The sequence below is a fragment of the Silene latifolia genome, chromosome X, assembly GCF_048544455.1.
Source record: "Silene latifolia isolate original U9 population chromosome X, ASM4854445v1, whole genome shotgun sequence".
NCBI lineage: Eukaryota > Viridiplantae > Streptophyta > Magnoliopsida > Caryophyllales > Caryophyllaceae > Silene > Silene latifolia.
In genome coordinates this window covers 160,604,824-160,621,027 of record NC_133537.1, presented here as the reverse complement: position 1 = coordinate 160,621,027, position 16,204 = coordinate 160,604,824, and positions in this window count along the sequence as shown.

Below are 16,204 nucleotides of genomic sequence, written 5' to 3'. Positions count from 1 at the left end.
TTAACAGTTACACTTGCAATTTAGTCACATTTACACTTTGAAAAAACTATGATTATAACTGCCAAAAAATAGTCAACCATTACACTTCATTAGTGTAATTTACCATTACACTTCATTAGTGTAATGATTACACTTGCAATTTACCATTACACACATTAGTGTAAACATTGCCAACCAAAATACAAATAGTCAACATTCTTTTCTAACTTCAACATTGCCAAACAAAATACATTTCAATCAAAAATATGTCCACAAATTGTTTACTTTTTCGATAACACAGCCTTAATTTTGCGCTTCTTTTATAACTTGCCCCATAAATCTTCTTTTCCAGCGATAAACCCATTCAACTTTGCTTCAAAAATGTCTCTGTTGACATTTATGTCAGCTAGTACAAGGGTCGCCACCAACTCGACTACCAAGTACCGTCGATTCCTCTTCCTCTCCAAGTCTGGATGCTCAAAAGGTTGACCCTCGTACATCAGCATATACATCATACATAAAATCCCTGATTCTGTTATGTTAGGAAGGGGTGTTTGGCGCCTGAACGGGATTTGCCGATGGTCAAAGCTAGTAATCTCGTACCCCCTGTCCGTTCTAACATCCAAATAATCGCTAACTTGATGCCTGATGCACATTAATTAAAGCACTAACAATTAAATAAACCATATATTGTTCATCTCTTCGAAAATGATTTATTGGCATCGGACTTACCACTTGGCGAGTAACATTGCACATTTGTTGCTCCCGATTGGCATGATGTTGGTAGTCAAGGAGATCAACAGTTTGCGCTCCAAAATTTATACATACACATGCAAAGTGCCCACCAATTTTGACAGGTACGAAGATAAACTCGGCATTCAGGTTGGAAGTTTTATCACAGTCCTGGATGAAGGTATCCCAAATGTGATACAGCCGATCAGTGATGTCATTAGGCTGTGAGCCTGCTTCACGTATATCCAAAAGCTGCATGATACATTCTTGTTCAGAGAAGTGAGTGAGCCTACATAATAAAAGTAAAAATAATGTATGGCTTTTAGGCTTTGTGCGTGGTGGGGGGGGGGGGGGGGGGGGGGGGGGGGGGGTACCATATGACGTATCCCAAAGAAGGCCATCCTAGGAAGTAAGTATTCAGCAGACTCCAAATGGTTTAGCAAAACAGCCTAGGACTCAATGACAACAGATAACATTACAACCTCAGGAAGCATGGACATGATGTCGGACCGGCGTAGCGCGGCATGCCTACTGTACCAGGAGATTGATTCGCTGCAATGAAACACACGTATAGTAGTAAGAAATTGAGAATTAGTTACAAATTAAATATCGTAACTAATTGACCCTGTTATAAAAGTCTGAGAGATACTAACGAATTTTCAAAGTTGTAGTCGTCTAACAAGCAATAGTCCATCGCATGCTTTCCACGTGATCGAACACCGCTGACCAAAGTTTGATTATTCTGTAAGAACGTCGAAACAACAAGAGTCTGCGTACCAGCAGCCCCACAGTCAATTGAGCATCCCAAGCCATCCCCCCCGCCCCGGGGACGGCTCCTTACGGCTGACAAAGGTTTGCTACCTGAAGACTGCACTGACCCTTGAATAACGACGGAGCTGCTTTCCGCTGGTATGGTTACAGGTTTGACCACGGGGCTTCCTTCTACGCGTTTAGGGGGTGGGTCTGCAATACGGGGCCGTTTACTGTACGTAATCTCTTCCTCATCGTCCAGACTTCGCTTCTGCGCAGCATTGGAGACCGAATTCAGACCTTGACCATACTTTTCTCTGAATTGGGTTATCCTTGCGCGAACGCTTTCCCTCACTTTGTTATTGTCAGTCAGGATAAGGATCGACACCACTTCAGCCCCAATGAGGTTGATAACGTCCATCTCACCTAAGGCGCAGTCAAAAAGCTTCCCATTGAAAAGCAGCATGTGTATCATCATGTACACCCCGCAATCAAACGCAGAATACCCCCTACCTTGCCATTTAAATTCAACATTGACAAATTTAAACCCGGCGGCCTTTGAACCTCTGGCAATCCCTTTAGACTCCAGAAACTCGTCCATTAAATCATACTGTAAAAGGTATTTCAAAAAAATAGTCAATTTAAAAACAGTGTTTACAATTCCAGAATACATATACACTAAAGAACAAATTAAGGTATGCTATTTATAATTATTACCGCAATACGCGAAATTCCAAAATATGGAAGCTTCTCAAAATCATCGTCGTAGCGACGATTGTCCAAATGCTCTATCTGCTCAGATACGAAGTTTATGCAAGCACAACTGTAATGATCATTATTGCCAGATAAGACCGGGATGAAGACCTGGCGGATGTGACAACAAAGACATAACAGTTACACTCAGTAAAATTTCACATTTACACTTTCAATAATTTGTCACATTTACACTCCCTATGTCATGACATTTACACTTTCCATATATTCACATTTACACTTTATATGTCATGACATTTACACTTCCTATTTAGTCACCTTTACACTCCCTATGTCATCACATTTACACTTTCTATATAATCACATTTACACTATACATCATGACATTTACACTCACTATGTCTCACATTTACACTTCATATGTCATGACATTTATACTTTCTTCTTAATCACATCTACACTTTATATGTCATGACATTTACACTTCACAATATCTCACATTTACACTTCGTATTTCCACTTATCCCTATCAGAATCAAGTTCAAAAGGGAGACACATTTACACTCCCTATGTCATGACATTTACACTTTCTATATAATCACATATACACTTTCTGTGTGATGACATTTACACTTTCCATCTAATCACATTTACACATTCTATATAATCACATTTACACTATATATCATGACATTTACAGTTCACTATGTCTCAAGTTTACACTTCATATGACATGACATTTACACTTTCTTCTTGATCACATCCAGACTTTAAATGTCATGACATTTACACTTTCAATAATTCGTCACATTTACACTCCCTATGTCATGACATTTACACTTTCCATATATTCACATTTACACTTTATATGTCATGACATTTACACTTCGTATTTAGTCACCTTTACACTCCCCATGTCATCACATTTACACTTTCTATATAATCACATTTACACTATACATCATGACATTTACACTCACTATGTCTCACATTTACATTTCATATGTCATGACATTTACACTTTCTTCTTAATCACATCTACACTTTATATGTCATGAGATTTACACTTCACAATATCTCACATTTACACTTCGTATTTCCACTTATCCCTATCAGAATCAAGTTCAAAAGGGAGACACATTTACACTCCCTATGTCATGACATTTACACTTTCTATATAATCACATATACACTTTCTGTGTGATGACATTTACACTTTCCATCTAATCACATTTACACTTTCTATATAATCACATTTACACTATACATCATGACATTTACAATTCACTATGTCTCACGTTTACACTTCATATGACATGACATTTACACTTTCTTCTTGATCACATCCAGACTTTAAATGTCATGACATTTACACTTTCAATAATTCGTCACATTTACACTCCCTATGTCATGACATTTACACTTTCCATATATTCACATTTACACTTTATATGTCATGACATTTACACTTCCTATTTAGTCACCTTTTACACTCCCTATGTCATCACATTTACACTTTCTATATAATCACATTTACACTATATATCATGACATTTACACTTCACTATGTCTCACATTTACACTTCATATGTCATGACATTTACACTTTCTTCTTAATCACATCTACACTTTATATTTCATGACATTTACACTTCATATTTACACTTATCCCTATCAGAATCAAGTTCAAAAGGGAGACACATTTACACTCCCTATGTCATGACATTTACACTTTCTATATAATCACATATACACTTTATGTGTGATGACATTTACACTTTCCATCTAATCACATTTACACTTTCTATATAATCACATTTACACTATATATTATGACATTTACAGTTCACTATGTCTTACGTTTACACTTCATATGACATGACATTTACACTTTCTTCTTGATCACATCCAGACTTTAAATGTCATGACATTTACACTTTCTGTGTAAATCACATATACACTTTCTGTGTGATGACATTTACACTTTCTGTGTGATTACATTTACACTTCACAATAGGTCACATTTACACTTACCATATCAGATCCAAGTTGAAACGGAGACAAACAGGATTGAATCCAAGCATCCCACCCAGCCTAGATTTTGTCCTTTTTGTCAAGAACAATTCCTTTCTTCTTGGCTTTCCAAATATCCAGCGCAACACTCTGTTCAAACAAAGGGCAGCGCTATTAAATTTAGACACTTACGTTACAATTAAATTGAAACTATAGAAATTGCATTGAGTGAGGATAGGACAAATACGGTGTGACTAAGCTTGAAGAAACAACGAGAGGATGCAACTGGTGCAGTTTGGTCATACATCATCTTATTGATTAGTAGGCACCAACAATCGATTACAGAAGACATAACTTCCTGCCCAGGTTCAAGGGTTAACATGTCTTCCCGTGACACGAAGAAAAAGTCTGAAAATACTGTCAATTCTTCCCTACAAAAAAGAAAAAATTATATAAGGCGAACATGATTACGACAACTTATAAGTATTAATATGTTTGACATAGAAATTAATCGACTCACCCTTTCAACCAAGCTTCTGATTTGTTAAATACGTAGTCCAGGACGTATTTCTTTTCCTTAAAAACATTCCTAAATAATTTCTTATTCAGCTGCAGGTCTACAGTAACAAAACCTTGCTCGGGCATGAGTTCCCCACAATCCATGGTGCAAGTCAGATTCTCAGGGACCACTTCCATGCACTGTAAGGGCTCAGTTGAATGAAATAGAAAAGGGTGGTGATCCAAGTTACTCCGGGGGACATATATTTCCCGACCAGCCGCAGGAACGGCTGGTTCAGAAGGGCATGCCGCATCAGTCGTTCCAAACTCCTAACCTGTAACCCCCTTAAATGCCTCAGCTAGCTCTGCAGTAGATATAAACGTACACTGAAATTCCGGCAACTTAAACTCGAAGGAGGGTGCTTCAACAACCACCTTATCTGCTCCCTCTACAACATCCATGGGCTTGTAATCATTCTGAAATGAACCGGGACAAGCGGGTTGTGCAGTAGGGCATTCACCTTGCTCGTTGACCATGCCACTACCACTCTCTGACCCTTCTTGAGATGCATCTTCACGGTCTGTGGTCGAAACAACGCCCGACTCAACATCCGGTACTTTTGTACCACTAAATTGGGGTCTGTCAACGGGCTGTTCCGCTCTCGGTGCACCGCTAACATCCACAGCCTCGCCAGGCACTAGTCCAACCACCAGTTATTCGGGCCCACGGCAGGGCCCCTGATCTTGAGGCGGCTCCATAACCATTCCCTGCCCAGCCTCGTCCTGGTCTCTCGGTGCACCGCTAACATCCACAGCCTCGCCAGGCACTAGTCCAACCACCAGTGATTCGGGCCCATGGCAGGGCCCCTGATCTTGAGGCGGCTCTATATCCATGCCCTGCACAGCCTCGTCCTTGTCTCTCGGTGCACCACCCTGTGCAACTTCACTGTCACCGCTGACTGACAACTTAGTCAGCGCGTTATCAATATCAGTTGTCGCTATAAATTTCAACTGAGATGAAGATGAACCATCTTCAATTGACGGGACTACCACATCCGCATCCACCTTGTTCGCTAATTTTAAATAAGACACTTCCTCTTCACCAGTAACAGGCTCATGTTCTTGAGCCAGCTCCATATCCATACCATGCACAAACTCATCCTGACCTCTCTGTGCGCAGCCCTCTGCCCCTTCACCATCACCAACATCTGTCAAACCTTGCAGCGCGTTCTCAATATCAGCAGTCGAAATAAATTTTAGTTGAATTGAAGATGAACCATCTTCAGTTGACTGAACTACCACATCCGCATCCACCTTATTCGTTGCTTATGAATTACCCTTCTCAACAACATGTTCAGCTTTCTCAGGGGCACCACTAGTAACAGGCACTTCCCCTCCCAAGCTTTCCCGCTCCTCGTTCAATGAGGGCTTCGTGTAAGCTTCTTGAACTTCATCCGGGCTATAAATTCTCTCTAGAATCTGTCGATCCGTTAATTGAGTCAAGTCGCCGGTTAAATCTAGCCAGCATTCCTCTTCCTCTCGTCGACAGGCTTCGTTAAGTTCAGCGGTGTTGTAGAAATTAGCGGTCTCCATTACCTGTGACATCGCCGCATCACCTGCTTTATCACCCAAATCAGAATATTCTGCAAGTGATACAGGCTCTACAGTAGGCGTAAACTCGAACTTTGGAACCTTGGTCTTTTTTTCTTGCTTGCCTTTGTTTTTTTCTTGGCCACCTTCCCAACATCTGACAATGAGGGAGCGTTATCATTAGATCTCTTCATTTGGGAAGCTAAATTTCCAACTTCTTCAACATATTCCTTCACCTTTGCACCTTCAAAAAAAGCTTGTGTCGCTTGTGACGGAACAAGACCAGTTGAAGAAGTAGCACCTGTTGTTAAATTCTTAAGCATTGCAGCTGCATCCGCATACCAGGAATAGAAGGCCACAACGTTCCTTTGAATCTTCAAGTACAGCTCGTGTACACCCTACAGTTGGTAACAAAAAAGATTTAGGAGTCCAGATACACAAAATTTACACTCAATATATATATATATATATATATATATATATATATATATATATATATATATATATATATATATATATATATATATATATATATATATTAAAAAAATAGGCCATTAATTAAACATTCATAACATAATACTTACATCTACAACCCTAGCTTTCAACTCATCGTCATCTTCAACACCGGGGGGGAGTTCAATCTAAATAAACTTCTTATCGGGTGTTGTACCCGACATTGAAAATCGAAAGAGGCGTAGGGCTTGCCAATGGCGCCTTGGGCGCGCGCCATATGGCCAACATCGTATTACCATTGTCCTTCTCATCAGGGGTCTTGTTTTGACATCGGGGGTACTTCACCTTGGACAAAGTTAGTCGACCCAATGGACCCACGTCCGTCATCCTTTAACCTCTTGATAAAGTCTTGATCCCAATCTTGAATAAGTGGAAGGCCGTCTGGGCAACTCCTACCACGGTAATCATACCGCTGAAAATAAGTAATCATAAGGAAAGGGATACAACCAAGCGGATGTAAATGCACGCTGCGAGCCTCAAATTGCAGATTAGCTAAACATTCTAATACATATGTGCACCAGTCATACTCCGGTATGGCACTCACATCTTCAACCACTTTCAAAAGTTTCATTTCAATGCCGTTGTTCAATGTCGGCGCAAGGAATGATGAAATGCTAAGCGACAAAAGCGGGCGAAATTCATCCCCTCCATATTTGAATTGCTCTGACTCAATATAATTGAAGACGTCTCCTAAAGGAATAGAATCAGAATTTGATTTCACTTTGAACTTTTTGAGCCACAGTTGTTTTATGCGCACATATTTTTCATCTTTAGCACCAGGCATATGTCCAGTAGGTACTATTTCCATCACTCTCTCACCAACAAGTAACATGAAATAGTCATAGACATCATACTTAGTAACCATAAACTCCTTCAACACCGACGCCCTGAAAACATAAGAACCATCGCTTTGAAAGGATCGAGAAATTCAAGAACATGTGAAAGCGGAAAGTTCTCGAGTTTAAGATGAAGCAGACCCCAAATCCAATCCTATGTACAGCGGCTCGTTGAGCAATGTTAAGCTTACTAATAAGCTTGTGAAGCCTGTTGGGCGACACTTAACTAAACAAAGAGGGGTAACTTGTGGTTGTTCTTTGTTTTCAGGTAGTTCTCCATCAGATACCATCTGAATCAGGAAAAAAAAGTACATAAGAAATGCACAATATCAGTCACCCTATAACATTCTACACATTTACATTTACACTTACTCTATCCTCACATTTACACTTCCAGTATCTTCACATTTACACATCCAATGTAGTTAGATTTAGACTTTATTTGTTCACATTTACACTTCTCCTATCCTCACATTTACACTTCCAGTATCTTCACATTTACACTTCCAATTTAGTCAGATTTACACTTTAAGTGTTCACATTTACACTTACTCTATCCTTACATTTACACTTCCAGTATCTTCACATTTACACTTCCAATTTAGTCAGATTTACCCTTTATTTGTTCACATTTACAATTCTCGTACCCTCACATTTACACTTCCATTATCTTCACATTTACACTTCCAATTTAGTCAGATTTACATTTTAAGTGTTCACATTTATACTTACTCTATCCTCACATTTACACTTCCAGTATCTTCACATTTACAATTCCAATTTAGTCAGATTTACACTTTAAGTGTTCACATTTACACCTACTCTATCCTCACATTTACACTTTTAGTATCTTCACATTTACACTTCCAATTTAGTCAGATTTACCCTTTATTTATTCACATTTACAATTCTCCTACCCTCACATTTACACTTCCAGTATCTTCACATTTACACTTCCAGTTTAGTCAGATTTACACTTTATTTGTTTACATTTACACTTTTCCTATATTCACATTTACACTTTCTTTTGGTTCACATTTACACTTGGGCTGTCGTCACATTCACAGTCCCAATTATATCACATTTACAATCCCCAAAAACAGGCTCGATTGAAACCCTAAAAATACATTCACACTACCGATCAGTTCAGATTTACACTATCAATTTAATTAGCAATTCAAAGACTATCATATTTACACTACCCCCTTAGAATTAAATTCAAACATTCTAATGAATCAAAATGTTTATGAATAATCAAATATAATAAAAATCACATAAATTTAAGCATGCAAGAAAATCATAAACTCATAAATAACAAAATACAAAAATGAAATAACCCCAATATAACAATTACAACTCAAGAATAATTTACAAATTTAAAAAATTACAACAAAGAAAAGAATAAAGGATGATCAATGAATTACCTTCAAAGTGAGGTAAAGAAACAAAGATAGGAACTACGAGCGGTTAAATGGGATAAAATATAGAGAAGAAAATGGATTTATTGTATTTGGTAAGGAAGAGGAAATGTAGAAAAGAAAATGGAAGAAATGTGAGATGAAAGACAGGAACTAGTAAGGACGTTTTTTTGAAATGATTAGAGGAGTTGTATGAGAGAGTGGAGGGAAGTTGAATAACGTGCGTGTGACTGATGGAGAACAAACATGCAGAAGTTGAACAGTAAGTCTATCACCTTAAGGAGAAAGGTAAATACTCTACATATTATTATAATGTTATAAGTTGCTTTTTGGTGGAATCTTAGTCATTCATCCTCATAATCTAATGGCTCTAAATGGGACTTATGGACTCAATTATTTACGCTAAATTATTTAACTTTATATTTATAATTTATATATATATATATATATATATATATATTCTTCTTATGTACGCTAAATTATTTAACTTTATATTTATAATTTATATATATATATATATATATTTTCTTCTTATGTACGCTAAATTATTTAACCTTATATTTATAATTTTGTATATCAGTACAGGTATATACTATATACGCTCCCTTTGTGTTTTTTTTTTTAATATGACTTTCACATTTCTTGACACTTTTTTTTCTTCAATATTTCTTAATTTATAAGATTAAATGTAAGTATGTATATTATCATATGAAATTGCTTTGTAAGGAATTTAATGGTAATATTTTTATAATTTTGAAACAAATATATTTTTATAAATATTAAAGTCAAAGGCTTACCTCGAAAATGCAAAATGTCATATATGAAAAATCGAAGAGTGTATTTAAATGTAGACGATTATTAAATTCTCGAGCAAAGTTACAGTTACATAATTGGAATAATAATAAATGAAATGAAAGTTCAATTATACTCCCTCCATTATAGAATATATGACATTTAAAGATTTGGTCTTTTTTACTCTTTATTTGACGTTTTGCTATTTTCAAGTACTAAATTATCAATTAAGAGTTCCCATAACACTTTATCCCTTTTAATATACGGAGTAATCAATATGACAACAGCTTTTTCACTGCAAATATAAGCAATACACCCAGGGTCGGTCCTGAATATTTAGAGGCTCTAGGCAAAATAGTAAAAACGAGCCCCTTAAAAATATTAATCCTCGGCCACAATGATAGGCTTATCGTGTACCTATGCAAAGATAATTACCCTAAATAACAAATGAATGTAGCAATAAGGGTCGAACACAAGGAAACGGGAATTGCTGTGAAATGCTATGGGAAGATTTCTATCAAGATCGATTTTGTTTTTGGGTTTGGTTATTTGATGACTAACAAAAACTATGATGTAAATTATATAATAAAAAGGAGTCTAAGGAGGTCGGGTCACACATGCAAAGGTAAATATATAATTATGTAAAACTCGGTATTAAAAACATTGTCAATTGCTTAGGCTTAGAGACACCCACCTTACGGCATTAGTATCAACCATAGACCGTGTCCTAGAGAAACTTTCGTCCATGACTAGGTCGTCCTACTACACATGCTTTGTCTAATTCGATTCCATGCCTCTCGACTTTTAGAATGAATTAACAAACTTAACCAATGGATAAGGCCTTAAACAAAGATTAAACATTATGGTGCAAACATGTGATCGAAACAATTGAACAATATTATTATCAACCTATTTTAACATGTTATATACTTGATTTTGCATGGCTCCCCTATCCCTTAGACTAGGAAATTTAGCTACTCATATTAAGGTGTAAATTATAAACTATATTGTAAGAAATGCTAAACATGATTGTGTGATTTATATAAACTAAATGATATAACATGTAATATAAAAAATGATAATGAAATGTAAATAAAGTACTAATAATAAACTATGCGTGAACTAAATAGAAATGTAAAATTGTGAACTAGAAATAGAAATACCTTAATAGAAAAGAACTTGTATGGAAGAAAAAAATAGAACCAAATGCTTGAAATGTATTAAGAACCAAATATTGATAACTACAAGCATAACTTATACTGAAATCTAAAATGAAAACTATTGAGAGAATTATAATGCTTAAGGCTATTGTAAGTATATGAGACGTAAAAATTGAGATGCCTAAACTATGAAGTGGCTACCCTTTATATAGGGGAGGGGAGTGAAACGTAAACAAGCTAGAGACAGCCAACCCCGATCGGGGTTGCCAGCCCCGATCGGGGGCGTAGTCTTCCGGGTTAATTCTCTTAAATCCTCACTTAATTGCTCGAAGAATCTCTATGTTTATGTTTAATGCTCCTTAATCACCCGGTAATACTCTAAATTCATAGCATCCTAAGCTTCTTGGTATCCAATGCTTTCCACCTTGACTTGGACTTGGACTTGGGCTTGACTATGATTGTTGGCAATATTTGCATTACACACATTAGTCCATCAATTTCTTCATGCAAAACCCATGCTAATACTCCATGCCAGTCCAATACTTGGTCTTGTTTAGCCATTGCACTCTAGTAGCTCATCTTGTAGTATTTTAGCTCCAAAAAGCTTAAGTATCCTACAAAACATGTGGAAAGTAGCAAATGCAACTAGAATAACAAATATTAGCTCAAAACACTATGATAAGTGCTAAATGACATGTAAAATGGAGCTAATATAAGGGGTGAAAATATATAAAATATGCACTTATCAAACTCCCTAAGCTAAACTCTTGCTTGTCCCTAAGCAAGAAACCACATCCCATCAATTGCAATATCCCAAAACAAGCTAAGCATAATGATTTAGAAACCCGAAACAACATGGGCAAGGAATAAAGCAAAACATGGATGAGATTTACACGACGGCTTAGCATGTAAAACTTTAAATGAACCTTTAAGCTCTTGCATGATGTTTTGACTTATGGACTCTCACGGTGCATGTTTGGGCTAAAATAGCATAATAGAAAAGGCCATTTGATAAGATAAAGATTACAAAAGAAGAGGTAAGGAGGAAGGGAGCCCGCGGTTAGGAAAAGGGGAGATGGGCTTGAGAAGGATCAAGAGCCCGTCATAGAAGGTGCCCGCGTTAAGGAAAGGAGTGTTAGGGTGAAGTCAGGGAGAAGTTAGGGAGATTGGGGAGAATTGGTAAAAGAGTTCGGGTTTGGAAAGAAGTCCTTATGGAAATAATATTCCCTTTCCATATTCGAGGTAGGACATGTCTAGGGTTCTTACCCTATAAATAGCCAAGGAAACAAATCAAAGTGGACATCCAAGACGACTCATTCAACACATCCGTATTCATTCATACAACAATAATCAAGATCATATCTCAGCAAAAAATATACGCTCATTCTGGATCTTGCAGGCCTGACGCCTAGGGCTAGCAGGATTAGCTACGCATCACAATTGTAATCATCCTCCAATTCATATAGTGCAATACTTGGCAGGGTACCGTCCCTCCCGCGGTTGTTCCCACATTGGGTTTTCCGCGTCACCAAAATCTTACGTGTCAATTTACATTACGTACCTTATTTTTTTCCGTTTACTTATTGACATACAAATCATCATACAATCGACCAACGAATATAGACTACATTGACCCTAATTAATCGATTTGGGTAAAAATACCTAAACAGTTTGGCGCCCACCGTGGGGCATTGTGGTCGTCAATCGTTGATATTCTAGATATTCAATGGAAAAGCAAGTATCTGAAGCCATGTCAGGGAGCAGGCAGCCATCGCCACCACCATCGTCTACCCAAAGTCCAACATCGACAGTGGCCACGCAGGCTCCCGGACACACCCGAAGAATCATACCGACAACAAAAGCCTCTCTACCTCCCAGGACCCCTGTTGTCTCCGCCCAGACCAGATCAGACAAAGGAACATCAAGGTCAGGCTTCACTCCGCCGCCCAGTCCCACTCAAATCCTGCTCACCGGCGTGGAAAATCTTCAGAAAGCTATGGAAAGCATGAGAGAAGACAAAAGGAGAGCAGGTGCCGAGGTAAGAAGGAGAGACAGAGAGCTCTGGGCACAAATTGATCTCCTAAAGCAAAGAATCCAAAGACTCCGGTGAACAGGACGGGTGAAGGAAGATTTCCTTTGGTAGATCGACACAAGGAGCGCGAGCGAGCGATACGGATACAATTTGAAATAATTACAAGATTGGATTTGGCTACGACACCGTCGGATGGAAGGATAACCCCACGAGGGTTAGGATACCTCACACCGATAGGCGCGACCCGCCAGTGCGTAGGATACAAACAGTGGCCTCCCCGTCGCCAGATCCTGCAAAGAATCGATCGACACACATAGCGGATCCGAGTCAAACCAAAGGTGAATGGCGCGGCGAGGGACAATCGTTGCCACAACCCCACGGGCGGAACTTATCGGAATCTTCAAGAGCCCTCGGAGGAATTATGCGAGACAAACGACAGGCGGACCCAGTTCGACCAATATAACTAATTAGCAAGATTTGGAACTAAAGGAGATGCTTGAGCGGGGTTCCGGGCTACCACCCCCACTCGAGAAAGCAACTCTAGACAATTATGCCGACTCACCATTCGTGGACACCATATCCATCACAAATGCCGTGCAAAGGGATTCACAAACCCAAATATGCCTCTCTTCGACGGCAAAGAAACCCCTTTGATCATATCAGGCCGATAAACGAGAAAATGATGACGGTAACAACCATAGGACAAGTTAAGGAAGCCTGCGTGTGCAAAGGATTCGGTCCACCCTAACAGGGCCCTAAGCACTTCGATGGTTTGTAAGCACGCCTAACAATGTCGATATCTACATTTGCTTTGAATTGGTAAACGCATTTACTAAACAGTTATGCACAGCAGAAAGCCATAGAAGCACGCAGAGACTGTACGAGAATCGTCCGGGGACGGAGAGAGCATTGGAGAATACAATACTAGATTTAACAATGAGAAGGTAGCGAAGACGAGAATGTGATATCTCAACAGCAGTAGAAGCCTTCAGAAGAGGCCTCCATCACGACTCTAACCTATACAAGCAGCTGACTATGCATCCTTGCCATAGTTTCGAAGCAGTGCAGGAGAAGGCAGCTGCCGCGACAAGACTGGAGGAAGATATCCTAGCGAGCCGACTTACGAGCGCGCCAAGTATTTCTAGTACTTCACCGTGTGGAGAAATCGGGAAGAAAGCAAACCACCAACAAGAAGGACGAGAGATACGGACCATATGGGAGGGTAGTCAACGAGTCGAGGAAAACCGGCTACTCCCCACCCTGGCGGTATGGGTTCACCACAGTATCGGAGGAATCTTGAAGGCACTCAGGGAGATGGGAGATGGAGTCAGGTGGCCTAACCCACCAGTAGGAGAGCAAGCTTGGAGAAAGGATAGCAAGAAGAAGTGTGAATTCCATCGTGATATCGGACACAACACTGAGGATTGCTACACATTGAAAAGAGAGATCAAGCGCCTGTACGAACAAGGAAAGCTGAGCCACCTGTTACCACGTGGGGGCAAGCAGCAGGATAATGTAGGTTCCGCCAAGCCGGCAGACCCACCCACATGCACTAAAATTATAAACGTGATAACAGGCAGCTCAAACTTAAGCGGCCTGACATACTCAACACTAAGAGACATGCCACCGAAATCAAAGGAGACAGCCACTAATTCTTGCGAGAATTTCTCACGACCGACACAAAGAAAGCTTTGATGAAGGAGATACATATGATGAACGAGAACACCATGACGCACTTATTATCACCTTGTCAATGGCCAATTGCACGAAGAAGAAAGGTCTTGGTAGATACAGAAGCTCGGTTAACTTAATCATCTTTGAAAACCATAGAGAACATGGGATTCAAGAAGGATTCTGAGAAGAAGACTATTCCGCTAGTAGGCTTCAGGCGGAGAAACAACCGGCTCGCTAGGTGAGATAATCATCCCCATCTATGTGGGAGGAGTCAACAAGCAAGTCAGGTACCTGGTTATAGATGGCCCCTCTACTTACAACGTCATCCTAGGAAGACCATGGCTGCACCAGATGAAAGCAGTCCCTTCAACATATCACCAGTGCATAAAGTTCCCCACCCCATGGGGAGTAGAAACGATAAGAGGAGATCAGGAGGAAGCTAGAGGTTGCTACAAGAAGGCACTCAAGTGCACTGTCAGCCCTCCCGCATAGCAATTACAGAAGCAGCCTATCCAGGACGAATACATCGAACCCCCAGCAGAAGAGCTGGATCAGATTAACCTGGACAAGCTACACCCAGAGAGAACCATGCTCATTGGAGATGTACAAGAAGCTTACGACAGCACCTAGTCAAGTTCTTACAAGATAACATGGACTGCTTTGCATGGTCACACGAAGATATGATAGGCATAGATCCATCCATCATAACACACAAGCTTAGCGTGGACCCAAAGTGTAAACCCATCCAAAGAGAGAAGGAGAAAGTTTGCGGCAGAGAAAATAAGGTAATCAACCAGGAAGTAGACGGCTGGGCAGAAAGAAGATAAGAGAAGTGAAATACCCAGAATGGTTGTCTAATGTAGTGGTGGTGCCTAAAAAGAATGGGAAGTGGAGAGTATGTGTGGACTTCACTGATCTCAACAAAGCATGTCCTAAAGATCCATTCCCGCTGCCTCATATTGATGCAATGGTAGATGCAACAGCTGGACACGAGATGCTAACATTTCTGGATGCATGGAGTGGATACAATCAGATCAAGATGGATCCTGCAGACCACGAGAAGACAGCATTTATGTCCCAAAGAGGAATATATTGCTACAACGTCATGCCGTTCGGCCTAAAGAACGCAGGCTCCACATATCAAAGGTTGGTTAACCGCATATTCAAAGAGCAAATAGGAAGAACCATGGAGGTGTACATTAATGACATGATGGTGAAATCAGAAAAAGCCAAAGATCATATGCGGCATCCGCGAAACATTCAAGACCCTCGGAGAATACAAGATGAAATTAAACCCATCTAAATGCACCTTCGGGTATCTTCCGGCAAATTCTTAGGCTATATTATAACTCGAGAGAGGAATAGAAGCCAGATCGAGCGATCAAAGTCATCTTACACTGGAATCACCCGAGAAACCTAAGGATGTTCAAAGACTAGCGGAAAGGTAACACCACGAACAGGTTCATTTCAAGATCTTCGACAAATGCGAGGCAATTTTACGAC